Source organism: Anopheles arabiensis, chromosome 3 (genome assembly GCF_016920715.1).
Source record: "Anopheles arabiensis isolate DONGOLA chromosome 3, AaraD3, whole genome shotgun sequence".
In the NCBI taxonomy this organism is placed as follows: Eukaryota; Metazoa; Arthropoda; class Insecta; order Diptera; family Culicidae; genus Anopheles; species Anopheles arabiensis.
This window is the reverse complement of record NC_053518.1, coordinates 62,012,482-62,025,926: the sequence shown is the minus strand read 5'-3', so window position 1 is coordinate 62,025,926 and position 13,445 is coordinate 62,012,482. Positions and strand designations below refer to the sequence as shown.

The following is a 13,445-nucleotide window of genomic DNA, read 5'->3' as shown; positions in this document are numbered from 1 at the left end:
ACCTCCCGTGAGCCACTTAGTTTTTTTTGTTCCGCGCTTCATTAGCTGCTTGCGACGCTGTAAAATTACAGGGTTCCAAGCATCTATTGGCGGCATTTCCGAAACGGAAATGATACCAACAAAAAGGGTGCTTCCTTACGTTAGATTGGGTTCTTTGTCGGATGCTCTGTTTTGTCCTGGAAACACTCCGCCCGCGGTTGCGAGGTCCCTGGTTGGAATTGAATGTCATCTTCTTCACCATATCTTTTAGCTCGTTAACTTCACGACGAAGTATATTGGCCAGAGAATCCTGTGGCACTGAAGCTCTAGCGTGCACTTCGGATATTCCCTCACCGTGTGTACACTCCCACAATCTATCGGCAATCCGCATTTGTTCGATGTGATCTTTGCTATCAACTGCTATCAATGCAACTTGGATAGATTTGGGCAACCTCGACTTCCACAGCTTTTTTTACAAGTGCCATGGATAGATCTGTCGAATTTCCCGCGAGTTGAATCATATGGCGATAGAACTCTGATGGAGTTCGATCACCAATTCTCAACATGGTATAGGAGCTTTGATAAACGAGTCTCCTCGCTGCTTGTCAACCTATTCAACAATTGCTCCTTTAAATTGGAATATGGTTTGATCGGATCTGGATTTTTTATTATATCGAGAACCTTCCCCAACACCTCTTTAGAGAGTGCAGCAATAAGGTATGAATACTGCGTACGCTCCCGAGTGATTTTCGAAAGCTCAAACTCCGCTTCCGCTTGAGCGAACCAAACCTCTGGAACCTCCTCCCAAAATTGCGGTAGTTTTGCTGAAATGCGCTCCACCACCGGAGGAGAGTCTGGGGCCGACCGAACCCCCGAAACACCAGCTTCAGCAAGATTTTTTTCTCCAACTGGCAACATTACTACCTGCCTACTAAAATTCCTATTGAAAATATCTCTAATTTATACAATCTTTCGCGTTACGTATTCTTAAACGCTACCAAATGTGTTCTTGTAAAAAGTAATTTGTAAAATATGAATAGAAAAATATTCGAAATGAGAAAAAAAATGCTAAATGAAATAATACGTGTATATAAAGGTGTGTGTCTTATTATAAATGTGTATGTGATGGTAATAAATGCGTGTAATATTTGAAAAATGTTTTTGTGTCAATATAATGGTAATGTTGTGAATGAATATATGTTTAGAATATATGTGTTGGTGTACAATATTATATCGCCTACTCCTTCGCCAGCTGAACGGTTGTATTTATAATTTTACAAATTTAAAAAAAAATAATAATAAAAATGTTTTGGAACGAGCTCACCGCTGATGGTTGACGCCCCCTGGCGAAACGTTGCTCGGGATGCTGTGCGCACCGTGTACGGTGCGCGGTCTCTACTCGTTGTCCTCTTTCCGCGGAACGGTGCACTCGATGTCTATCACAGCTGATGGTTTTCACGGTTGGCACACTGCGATGGTCCTCGTCTCTGGATGTTCGATTACGTACCGATGCCCGTGAAAAACGTGTCACGGAAAGTGATGATGATGAAGGGAATCTTACTCCTCTGGGATGATGCACGTGCCGCGATGGCTTCGATGAGGCTGCGATGCAAATGTACCGCGATGGCTGCGACCAAACTGCGATGAGGTATACCGCGATGGCGATGGTACACGTGGTTTCCTGCGATGGAGTGTACCGCGATGGCGATGGTACACGTGGTTTCTTGCGCTGATCCAGCGGCTGCACGCCGGCTGTCGTTTATCCGCGATACTACGGAATGCACACGCCTGGGTCCGAAATGGGATACGGGCGAATACGTCTTATATGCCGCTATCGATGATATTTGCCCTGTGCTGGAGCAACGAGTGCAAGAGTTGGCGTTTCTTCACTGTTGCTGCGTGCTGGTGAGAGGCCGTGCGGGCGTTGAACCACACTTCTCTTCTCTACTGCTGCGGCCGAAGTTCGTCGGATTGGTGGTTGACGAATATAGCGAAACGGTTACAACGCTGCTGTTGCGCGCTGCGCTGTAGTGATGTTTGGTCGACAAGGCAAGGCCTCCGACGCAGCACTGTCATATGCACGGTCACAATTCAGCTGATTATGCTGTTGCGGAACACCGGACCAAATGCACTTCTCACGGTGATCGTAGTGTATCGTGCACTCGTGTGGATGTTGCTTGACGATGTGTGACGACGTCAGCAAGGTTTGCGGTGCCGCACTTTCCAGAACTTCTTCGTGCTGTTGCTTGACCGCGTGGTCAATTTAGCGATGGCGAACGGGTGTTCGTTTCGAGTACGGTGCTGTGCGTTGCGTTAGGGGATGCCCATTGAGGTTAAAAAAAACCTTCTGCGCTTCTGCAGTCACTATTTCGGGGCGATTTCCACTTATCACTGCACTTCGTACTTACACTTTTATCACGCGAGATCACGTCGGGGTCACCAATGTAATATTCCAGTGTCGATACGGAGGAAATTACTATTATTTTATTAACTCGCGTCCGTTCAGCCTGGCGGTCTAGCACAAAGAGAGCGATCCCTTTCTCCTGACTTTCTTAACTAGCCTAACTCGCTTGTCTAGGCTCTCATTCCTTGACACTCATATTATACCTACACCTGTGCTACTTACGCCTGCGCTAATCTAAAGCTCTCAACCTAAAGCTAAAGCTCTAAAGCTCTGACGCATGGTGTTTCACATGTAGGTGGCGCTGATCACCACACAATCATCTACGTCTGAATCGTTTTCAGCTACGTTTGGATCGTTTTCAGCTACGTTTGGATTGCCTTCAGCTACCTTTGGATTTTACGGTAGTTTGAGCAAATTCCGTTGCGGCGCAAAGTTTATTTAGTTTATGCAGGAAAAAAATTGTGAAATCATCTGTAAAAAGCATGATGATACAATCAGAATTAATGATAGTGTACTCAACATATTGCTTTTTGGTACACTCGAGTTGCACAGTGGCATTTTCGGTCAAAAACTTCGATCAAAAGCTGCCGTAAACTTCGTGTAGATCGCATGGACCTGATTTCTGGATCCAGATGTTAGCAGTGCTAACTTAGCACGGTAGATCTGCCAGGCACGATATGCGCTAGATTAGGAAAAAAATTTGAACACTAATGGTATATAGTAAGTTTATCGAATGGCCTGAAAAGTAAGTATTTTCATGGATCACGCCAGCTGGAGAGTAGCTTAAACTCTGGGAGACCGTTGATTAACCAAAAGGTTTGCTATATCGCAAGCAAAAGAGGCTAATTATTTTCAACATTGCTGAGGCTGTTGTTGTTGTTGCAGTTGTTTTCAATGTTGTAGTTACAGCTGTTGCTGTTCATCCTGATGTGTCTACTGCTGTTGTTGCTGCTGTCCGTGCTGCTGCTGCTGTGGCGGTGGTGCTCACTAGTGGCGAGTAATACGAATCATTTCGCTACCTGCCTCGGAGTTGGGTGCGAGCCAGTCGGAATCGATTCCGACCCGTCGATGCAGCGAGTGCGCTACGTCGAAGCCGATCCGACCCGAACTCGCTGCACCTACGGGTCGGAGGCGCTTAAGCTTTCTTACACATACTAGAATCTCGTCAGACAGTTCGACAGTTATTTCTGGCCGTCGTGCTCAACTGAATGAGAACTGGCATTTTGGGATCTGGTGCTTTCTTATGAAAATCGACTCGCACCTAACGGGCTACGCATCAAAATCAAATCTTTTCATAGCGAAAAACAACAATTTCCACTGAAATTATTAAAGGCTAAAAACTGCCATTTCTTGTCTTGGGACCAAACGAGCGCCAGATATATACCTGCAAATCTTGTTTCTTTCGACGTAGAGTATCAATCCTTATTTGAACAGATTTTACTGGTTGTGGACACTCAAAGCAAATAGAAAAACACCTCAACACTCTTTTGTCAATAAGAGTGCCTCACTGCTTCAAACACACTTTATTTTGCGTAAACAGTAACGAAGTATTGGAAATTTCTGCTTAAAATACAGGGGACTGTTTGCAGCATTTCCATAGTTGTGAAAGCGATGAAGCAAGTGTTTAGTGTAGTGCTTTTGGGACTGCTCTGCAGCAATGTGGTTGCTGCACCAGCAGAATCGCAATGTGCAGTACAGCGAAATGATAAGGTCAAGGTCGAAGCAACAGGAGCAGTGCAATCTGGACGCATAGTGAATGGTATTGGAGCGAAGAAGATCGAAAGGTATCAATTCGCTATTAGTCTGCGCTATGACGGTCAGTTTTACTGCGCCGCTAGTATTATCACTCCTACTCACGGAATTACATCGGCCAGCAAAATGTTTCCGTTGCTTGGTTTCTTGTCAAATGTAAGTCGCTAATCGACACTGTGTATGTGAACACCACTTTGACGAGTTAATATTACAGGTAACGGTCATCGGAGGTAGTACATCTGCACTATCGGGGGCATAGAACTCCCTTTGATTGATGTATTCTCTCATCCTAGCTATAAAGCATCCGTTGATAGCTTAGATTTTGATGTTGCGGTTTTTACTGTGCCAACGAATGCATTCCAAGGCAAAACTAATATGGCACCGATAGCACTTCAAACATCTGAATTACCAGCCGGAACTCGTTGCTATGTAGTTGGATGGGGTAGAACGACTTTTATGGATCCATCAGTTGGAAACGAATTGCGTTACGCAACCATGAATATAGTGTCACAGAGGGCCTGCATTAGATCGTGGGCTGATTGGATGATTATTTCTACAAAGTAAGTAATAGTATGTCCGCGGATATGATCATTGAAACATCATTATTTATTTTGCACTGCTAATAATACAAATGATTCGCTTCCTCCTATTAGCCTGATGTGTACGAAATATTGCTTTGGCGTGGATACTTGCTGGGGTGATGAAGGTAGTGCGTTGGTGTGCGATGGAAAACTTACCGGAATAGCTGCATTTACCAATTTCAACTGTGACGGTGTTATGCCAGCAGTATTTAGTAGGATTGTAGACCCTAGCATTCGCAGCTTTATTCGTAATCAAACTGGTATCTGATTGGAGGTGTTCTTCAAGTGGCACGGGAAATTAAGTGACTTGGGGCAAATGTGATTGCACCTGCCATGCTGTCACTGTTGCCATTATTACTGCAAAATTGTTAAACACGTTCTCAGGCTCATCGCAATCGAAATAAATCAATGTTCTTTGAACGCTCTATTTGGCCGCAAGATCTATTAGCTGTAAGCAGATAATATGATACAGAAAGCTATTGTATTTTTTGTAATTAAAGGCATTTGTCAAATACAAACTATCCTCGGTGGTGATACCAACAAACTATGTTGGTTGGTAAGCCTTTGGCCCTTGATCCTACGTCCTACACTGTTGACATTTGTTGTTGTTGTTGGTTGTGAAGCGGATTGCATACCCCTTTGGCGCAGCCTAATTACCGCTGTCGGCGACAACCCGCTGCGCAAAGCGACGGAAGAAATCATGGAGTTCTGAGAATTTTATCATGCCATCTTTTTCCCTCCAACGGCAAATTTGTCAAGCAGCTCGTCGAGCTACCCGTCCCTGGCTCCGCCTCATTCCCCTCGCCTGAGCGCGCTGTCAAAGGATTGGATGTGTTGGTGCGTCAGACGGCCAATCGCTGCCAGCCGTCGTCCGTGCTTTTTCCCTCCATAGCGCTATCTCTTTCTCGCGTGTGGTCAATGCTCATGAGTTGCTGTGGCGCTTAAAAAACCGTTTATACACATTGCGGCGATGAAGTTTTATTTTCACAAATCAAACCAAAAAAGCGCAATAAGTTCAATTGCTGCAATATAAAAATGACCAAGGAAACGCCCGCTCACGCGCAGAACCCTAATTCGCATTAACACGTTCATCCCGGAGTTGATTTTAATCAACTTTCCTTTTCGCCGGCATCTAGAACGCAAGTTGATTGTAAAACCGGCATACTGGAAAGTCCACTGGCAGTCCCTGGGGCTTGCCATCGAACTGAACGTGTTAAGCATTAAGCATAACTTTGTTATACTAAGCTTTTTTTGCTTTCGTATGCTGTATATTACATAGATATGCTGAGCCATCTGCGCGTGGGTGTGAGCGTGCCTGTGTGTGCTCAACTGTCGCCAAATGTAATTTCTTTCGGAATGTTATGATCCATCGGTCAAAGAAAGGAAGGTGTTCATGAAAGGTGAAAAGACGAATTGAGGCCCCTGTCAATGGTAACTGATGACCGGGAGGAGGGGGTACTGATACACAGCTGTTGGAAGATTGAACAGTATACTTAAATTTCCAGCGGATGAGGGGGGGGTGGCCATGGGACCCCTACGATCATCGGTCACAGGCCCTAAAATTGTAGTCGCCATGAGGGGGAGGGGGAGGTGCAAATGGTTTTCCAGCCACGGAGCCCTAAAGACCATCTTTCCCTTGTCGCTAATAATCTGTCCACTTGTAGACATACGGCATACTACAGACTAGAGATCAGTTAGACCGACCCGCTAGAAACCAGACTGCAAGCTGGCATTCCACACCGGCTACGAGCAGACGAAGATGTAACGCTACACCGGCCACGAGCGGACAACGGCGACATGCGCAAGTAATGCGACACGCAGACCGATCGTGAGAACGGACCAATGCAGCCAGCAACCAGCGGCCTCGTTAGAATATTAGCTCGTTAGGTTTAGGCAGTCGAAGTCGAAGTCTAGCATCAGCAAGATGTAGTTCATAGTTTAGCTTTAGTCAGGAGTAATCCTGTTAGTGTAAAATAAAAATCTTTTTTATGGCCAACCGGCCTAGATAAAGATTAACTGGCGCCCGAATAGGGACCTCTAGTGAAGTGAAAATCAAGTGACCATTAGTGATCGCGAAAGAGCCTAATCACACCGTGCTTAGAACATCTCCCGATCGCAGATTGCAGCCGTGTGTATGAGCACCTAAGTAGCCGGTAGCAGCCAATAACTCGTTGCCGGAGGAAAGGGACAACGCCGACACACCGAGAAGGAAAAATTCACCGGAGGCCCGAGCAACAGAAACCAACCCCGTCAGAGGAGGCGAAGCAACCAGCCCCGTAAGAAGGGTGAAGCATGAATTTATTAATGAAGTTAACAGAATTGAAATAAGAGACACACATCTTAACCACCAAGAAAAAGAGAAATTACATTTATTTCTTAACAAGTTTCAAGATTTATTCCAGCCACCCGACGAAAAGTTGTCCTTTACAACAAAGGTAGAAGCAACCATAGCCACGAATGATACGGAACCAATTTACTGTAAGTCATACCCATACCCTTTGTCCCTCAAACAAGAAGTGGAAACACAGATAAAAAAATTATTAAATAATGGTATAATTCGACCATCTAGGTCACCATATAATTCACCTGTGTTGATAGTTCCCAAAAAGGTTGACGCATCTAACGAAAAAAAATATCGACTTGTGATCGATTACAGAAAAATAAACCTGAAAACTAAAAGCGATAGATATCCCATTCCCGATACTTCAACAGTACTTGCCAATCTAGGAAATAATAAATATTTTACAACACTCGATCTAGCATCGGGATTTCACCAGATTCGTTTAGCAGAAAAAGATATCGAAAAAACCGCCTTTTCCATCAATAATGGAAAATACGAATTTTAAGATTACCTTTCGGTCTGAAAAATGCACCTTCGATTTTTCAGAGAGTCATGGACGATGTTCTTAGAGAACATATTGGAAAAATTTGTCACAGCCAGACAAATCAGAGTTTTTAAGAACAGAAGTTGAATTCTTAGGATTCATTGTTTCAGAATATGGCTTGAAACCAAATGAGAAAAAGATAGAAAGTATCTTAAAATACCCCGAACCTCAAACTATTCGAGAACTTAGATCATTTTTAGGACTGTCTGGATATTATAGAAGATTTGTTAAAAATTATGCAGCTTTAGCAAAACCTTTAACAAAACTTTTTAAGAGGGGGAGGATGGCCAAGGCCACTGCAAAATTACAAAAAATCAATCTAAAAATTTTCCGATAAAATTAGATGATGATGCCAAACGCGCTTTCAAAACTCTTAAGGAAGTTTTATCATCCGATGATGTTTTAGCATACCCCGATTTTGATCATGATTTTATTTTAACTACCGACGCTTCTGACAAAGCAATCGGAGCTGTTCTTTCCCAGAACGTTAATGGTGTTGTAAAACCAATAACATTCATATCTAGAACACTATCAAAAACAGAAGAGAATTATGCTACAAACGAAAAAGAAATGCTTGCTATAGTTTGGGCTTTACATTCTCTACGTAATTACATTTACGGTGCAAAAATAATAATATTAACAGATCACCAACCTTTAACATATGCAATGTCACCAAAAAATAACAATGCAAAATTAAAGCGATGGAAAGCATTCATAGAGGAACATAACTATGAGCTAAGTTACAAACCTGGAAAAACCAACGTGGTAGCTGATGCTCTTTCACGCATACAAATTAACTCACTAACTCCTACACAACACTCTGCCGAAGAAGATGATCTTTCTTTTATCCCTTCTACCGAAGCTCCAATTAATGTTTTCCGAAACCAATTAATTTTTCAAAAAGGTACTATTAGTTCCTACGAGTTTGTAAACCCCTTTCCTAAGTTTAAAAGGCACACTTTCATAGAACCACAATTTTCAATCGATTTTATAAAAGACAAACTTAAGAGATTCATGATACCTGGTATAATAAATGGCATATTCACTGATGAGCCAACTAGGGGGATCATTCAAGAAACCTTTAAAAATCTATTCGATATATCAACCATGAAAGCAAGATTTTCACAAACTCAAGTTCAAGACATTGGTGATCAAGAACAACAGATAGAAGAAATTCGTAAAATACATAACTTTGCCCATAGAAACGCTAAGGAAAATTCATTACAAGCTATAAAAAAATTCTATTTCCCTTCCATGAGAAACAAGATAGAACAATATGTTAAAAACTGCGAAACTTGCAAAGTAGAAAAATACGAAAGAAGACCCCCTGAATACATACCAGTTAAAACACCAATCCCAAAATATCCAGGAGAAATTGTTCATGTTGATATATTTGCGTATAATGCAAATTTTTTATTCATCTCGTCAATGGACAAATTTTCGAAATATCTGAAATTAAAACCAATTAAATCAAAATCCATAGCAGACGTTAAGGAAGTACTGCTTCAATTATTATACGATTGGAATTTGCCTAGACAAATTATATTTGATAACGAATGTACATTTGTATCGAACGTCATAGAGCAGTCCATACTAAATTTAGGTGTATCAATTTTTAAGACACCAGTGAATAGATCAGAGTCAAATGGACAAGTGGAACGTTGTCACTCCACGATCAGAGAAATCACAAGATGTACGAAAGGTTTGAATCCAGACATGAGCTTAATTACCTTAATACAACAAGCCGTGTATAAGTATAATAATACTATTAATTCTTTTACAAAAGAGACTCCCAGAAAAGTATATATTGGAGAGCAATCAGAAGAACTTTCATTTAGAGATAGATCAAAATTAAAAGAAAAAATTGAGAGTAAAATTATAAAAATATTTGAAGAAAAAAATGAAAAGATTAAAGATGATAAGTACCAAGATTACGAACCGAATCAATTTGCGTATGAAAAAAATAAAACTATGAATAAGCGTGACAGTCGTTATAAGACAGTGGTAGTTAAGGAAAATCATCCAACGTATATAATAGATTCGAACAATCGAAAAATCCACAAAATAAATTTAAGAAAAAATTAATGATATAATTATGATTTAATTAATTTTCTATTACAGAATCGCGTTTTTCACACTATATGGTGTTCTACAAGCTAGCATAAACATTTTCGACTTAACAAACAACCCATTGGCTATTGTTCCGTTAGGACAAGCAAAAATTAGGATCGGATACTTGAGGACGATTCATCCAATTGATCTTACCGAGCTAGAAGAGATAATTTCTCGAGTTTTTGAAAATAGCACAAACAGTACAGGAAAATCCCCATTGCAAAGTTTAATTAATTTGAAGCTCGAAAAACTTAACGCCACAATTTCTAAGATTAGGCCACGTAGACTTCGAACGAAAAGATGGAACAGTATAGGTACCGCCTGGAAGTGGATAGCTGGCAGTCCCGACGCAGAAGATCTAACGATAATCAACACCACCCTGAATTCGCTCATCCTACAAAACAACGAGCAGCTATTAATCAATAATGGTCTCAGCAGAAGATTCCAAGAAACAACCAATATTGCTAATCATGTTATCGACCTTCAGAATAGGATCCAAAGGGAACATCAAACTGAGATACAACAGATCATTAAGATAGCAAACCTAGACGCGTTACAAGCCCATATAAAAACACTCCAAGAAGCCATACTAGCCGCTAAGCATGGGATACCGAATAGCGAGCTACTATCAATAGAAGACTTAAACACCGTTGCAGAATTTCTGGCACAAAATGGCATTTACTATACATCAGTTGAAGAAATGTTAACACAAGCCACAGCACAAGTTACCATGAATTCAACACACGTGATATTTATGCTAAAGTTTCCACGTCTATCCTATGAATCTTATGAGTACAACTATATCGACTCTATCATACAAAATGATAAGAGAATCTTAATCAAGCATAACTACATAATCCGGAATCTAACCCATATGTTCGAATTACCGCAGCCCTGTATCGATCAGAGCAGCCACCAGCTTTGCGAAAGTAAAGATCTGGAAGAGCCTTCACGCTGCATACGACAACTCGTACAAGGGGAGCATACAGAATGTATGTACGAAAAGGTGTATTCAACGGGATTAGTTAAACACATTAACAATGCGAATATTCTATTGAATGATGCCACTGCCGAAATTTCATCCAACTGCAGCAATATAAACCACATTCTTAATGGATCATATCTCATACGATTTCACATCTGCAATATCTTTATTAACGGAGAACTCTTTCCCAGCACAGAAGTTTCGATAACCGGTAAACCATATATATCAACCCTTGGCCTCATCGCTAAAGAAGACGGCATCAGAGACGAACCTTCAATTGAACATCTTCGAAACATAACATTGCAGCACAGAGAGAAACTACATACCATCAGCCTGGTTAATAATTCCCTCACATGGAAACTTCATATCTTTGGGTCAATTGGGCTAACGACAATTGTTCTGATAACAATAGCAATTTTATATTTCATTACCAGTATAAGAAGAACGAAAATAAGCCTCAACATTCCAACGAACAACACCAACCGACAGGATGTCCACCACATAGAAACCTTCGTGAAAAAACCCACAACATTCCATGCTCTCGGCAGACTTTGAGGGCAAAGTCATCTAAGAAGGGAGGAGTTAGACCGACCCGCTAGAAACCAGACTGCAAGCTGGCATTCCACACCGGCTACGAGCAGACGAAGATGTAACGCTACACCGGCCACGAGCGGACAACGGCGACATGCGCAAGTAATGCGACACGCAGACCGATCGTGAGAACGGACCAATGCAGCCAGCAACCAGCGGCCTCGTTAGAATATTAGCTCGTTAGGTTTAGGCAGTCGAAGTCGAAGTCTAGCATCAGCAAGATGTAGTTCATAGTTTAGCTTTAGTCAGGAGTAATCCTGTTAGTGTAAAATAAAAATCTTTTTTATGGCCAACCGGCCTAGATAAAGATTAACTGATCTTCGGCGACCGCTTAGTCCGCCTATCGTGAGGTCCGCCGCTGGTTCATGGCCGTGTTTTTTTTATCGTGGAGGTGCATCCTTCCCCCTGCCTGCAGCGTATGCATCGAGCAGGAGATAGTGTGGCAGTATGCAAGTTACCCGCTGGATAGGAGCGGTCCCGCGGCACGCCGTCATTCTTCACATCTGCATGCCCGTCATGGGTTCTAACCGCGTATGAACCGTCCGCCGTAGCAAGGGGTGACTATCCGGCTACGTGGTACTCAAGTCCTGAAAAGGCCGGCATGATCGCGTAGGCCATTACGCCAATAATAATAATAATAATAATGATAATAATAATAATAATAATAATAATTGTTGTGGGCAGCCGTGCGTGTCGACCCCTGAACTTGCCGTGGCAGTTGCGCTGCCACCGGTCAACGTCCAGGGGGACGACAGTGTGTACACGCACACTGTCGCACACACTAAGCGCACAAGGCTTAGTGTGTGCCGAGCGCCGAGCAGAGTGTGCACGAAGGCCGATCGAGCAGGAGCTCTCGGCAGGGGCGTTCGGTGCGGCTGGTGCGCGGCCACCGCAATTGTACGTTTTAAAGTGTTGTACGTTTCATCAGTATTTATTATGTATGTTTTAATATGTGTGAATAAAGTAATAAGTGTTTAAGTAAAGTGCAAGGAACACAGTTCATAACAGTGGCGACGAGGATGGGATCCTCCTGCGTAAGGGGGATCCCAGTACGAACCCGCGGACGCCATCGCGATTGGGCACGTCTTTCGCTGCATCATCGCAGCAGCCATCGGATGGCAAAGCTCCGGGAATCCCGTGGAAGGATTGGGCCGCCGCCACCGCCAAGACCGAGGCCCCCGGCTGCCGTCCCATCAAGGGGACCGTAGGGGCAGCGCTGCACACTCTCGGCGACGTGTGAAGGTCGCCAGGCTGCAGTCCAAGCAACGCCGGCAGCGTCATCGGCGAGGAAGCTTTCCGCCTTGCTGCCGGGCTATGGGCGAGAGCGTCATCCGCCAGGCTGCAGCCACAGCTTCAGCGGGCGAGGGTCAATGCCGCCCTGCAGTTACAACAGCAGTCGAGCCATTGTGTCTTAAGAGGGCGAGGGATCTAAGCCGCCCTGGATGCAGTGTGGAAAAGGGACGAGGACTCATGCCGTCCCGGGTGCTGCTCTGTATTATGGGGGCGAGGTTGTCATGCCGCCCCGGAGACAGCCACAGTGTCTAAAAGAGGGCGAAGGAAAGGCCGCCCTGGATCCAGCACCACGAGCAACAGCAACGCGCAAAGGAAGGGCGAAGGATCAAGCCGCCCTCGCTGCATCGTGACCAAGAGGGCGAGGGTGTCATACCGCCCTGGTTGCAGCATCATTAGCACCTGCATCAGCACCAGCAGCAACGGGCAGTAGGAACGTGTGAAGGAAGGGCGAGGGTCCATGCCGCCCAGCATCAGCATCAGTAGCAGAGCGCAGCAGCAACAGCAGCAGGAACGGGTAAAGGTAGGGCGAGGGTCCATGCCGCCTAGCATCAACAACAGCAGTCTTGGATGCAGCATCGCAGGTTGGAATGGGAGCATCACCACCGCCGCAAGTAATCGTAGCCGATGATGATCGAGCGCGATTAAAGGTGATGGCGGGGCGGAAAAGGGGTGCCGGTAGCCGTAGGGCAAGCAGAAGCGTCCGCGCCACAGCATCCACCGAATACACCAGCATCGGCCGGGGGGGTGTCACCACACCGGTATTCCCTCAGTGGAATATCCCGTGTCGGTTCGACCCCTCCGGATAAATAAAGGGGGAGATGTTGTGGGCAGCCGTGCGTGCCGACCCCTGGACTTGCCGTGGC

The 13,445-nt window shown here is 44.0% G+C and overlaps 1 long non-coding RNA gene across 1 annotated transcript; it reads left to right on the top strand.

Moving 5' to 3' along the window:
* The first annotated feature begins 3,998 nt into the window (after positions 1-3,998).
* Positions 3,999-5,143, top strand: LOC120902920. The gene is made up of 3 exons (XR_005739506.1): positions 3,999-4,291; positions 4,350-4,695; positions 4,789-5,143. It is a non-coding gene; the product is annotated as an uncharacterized LOC120902920 (long non-coding RNA).
* The last annotated feature ends 8,302 nt before the right edge of the window (positions 5,144-13,445 follow it).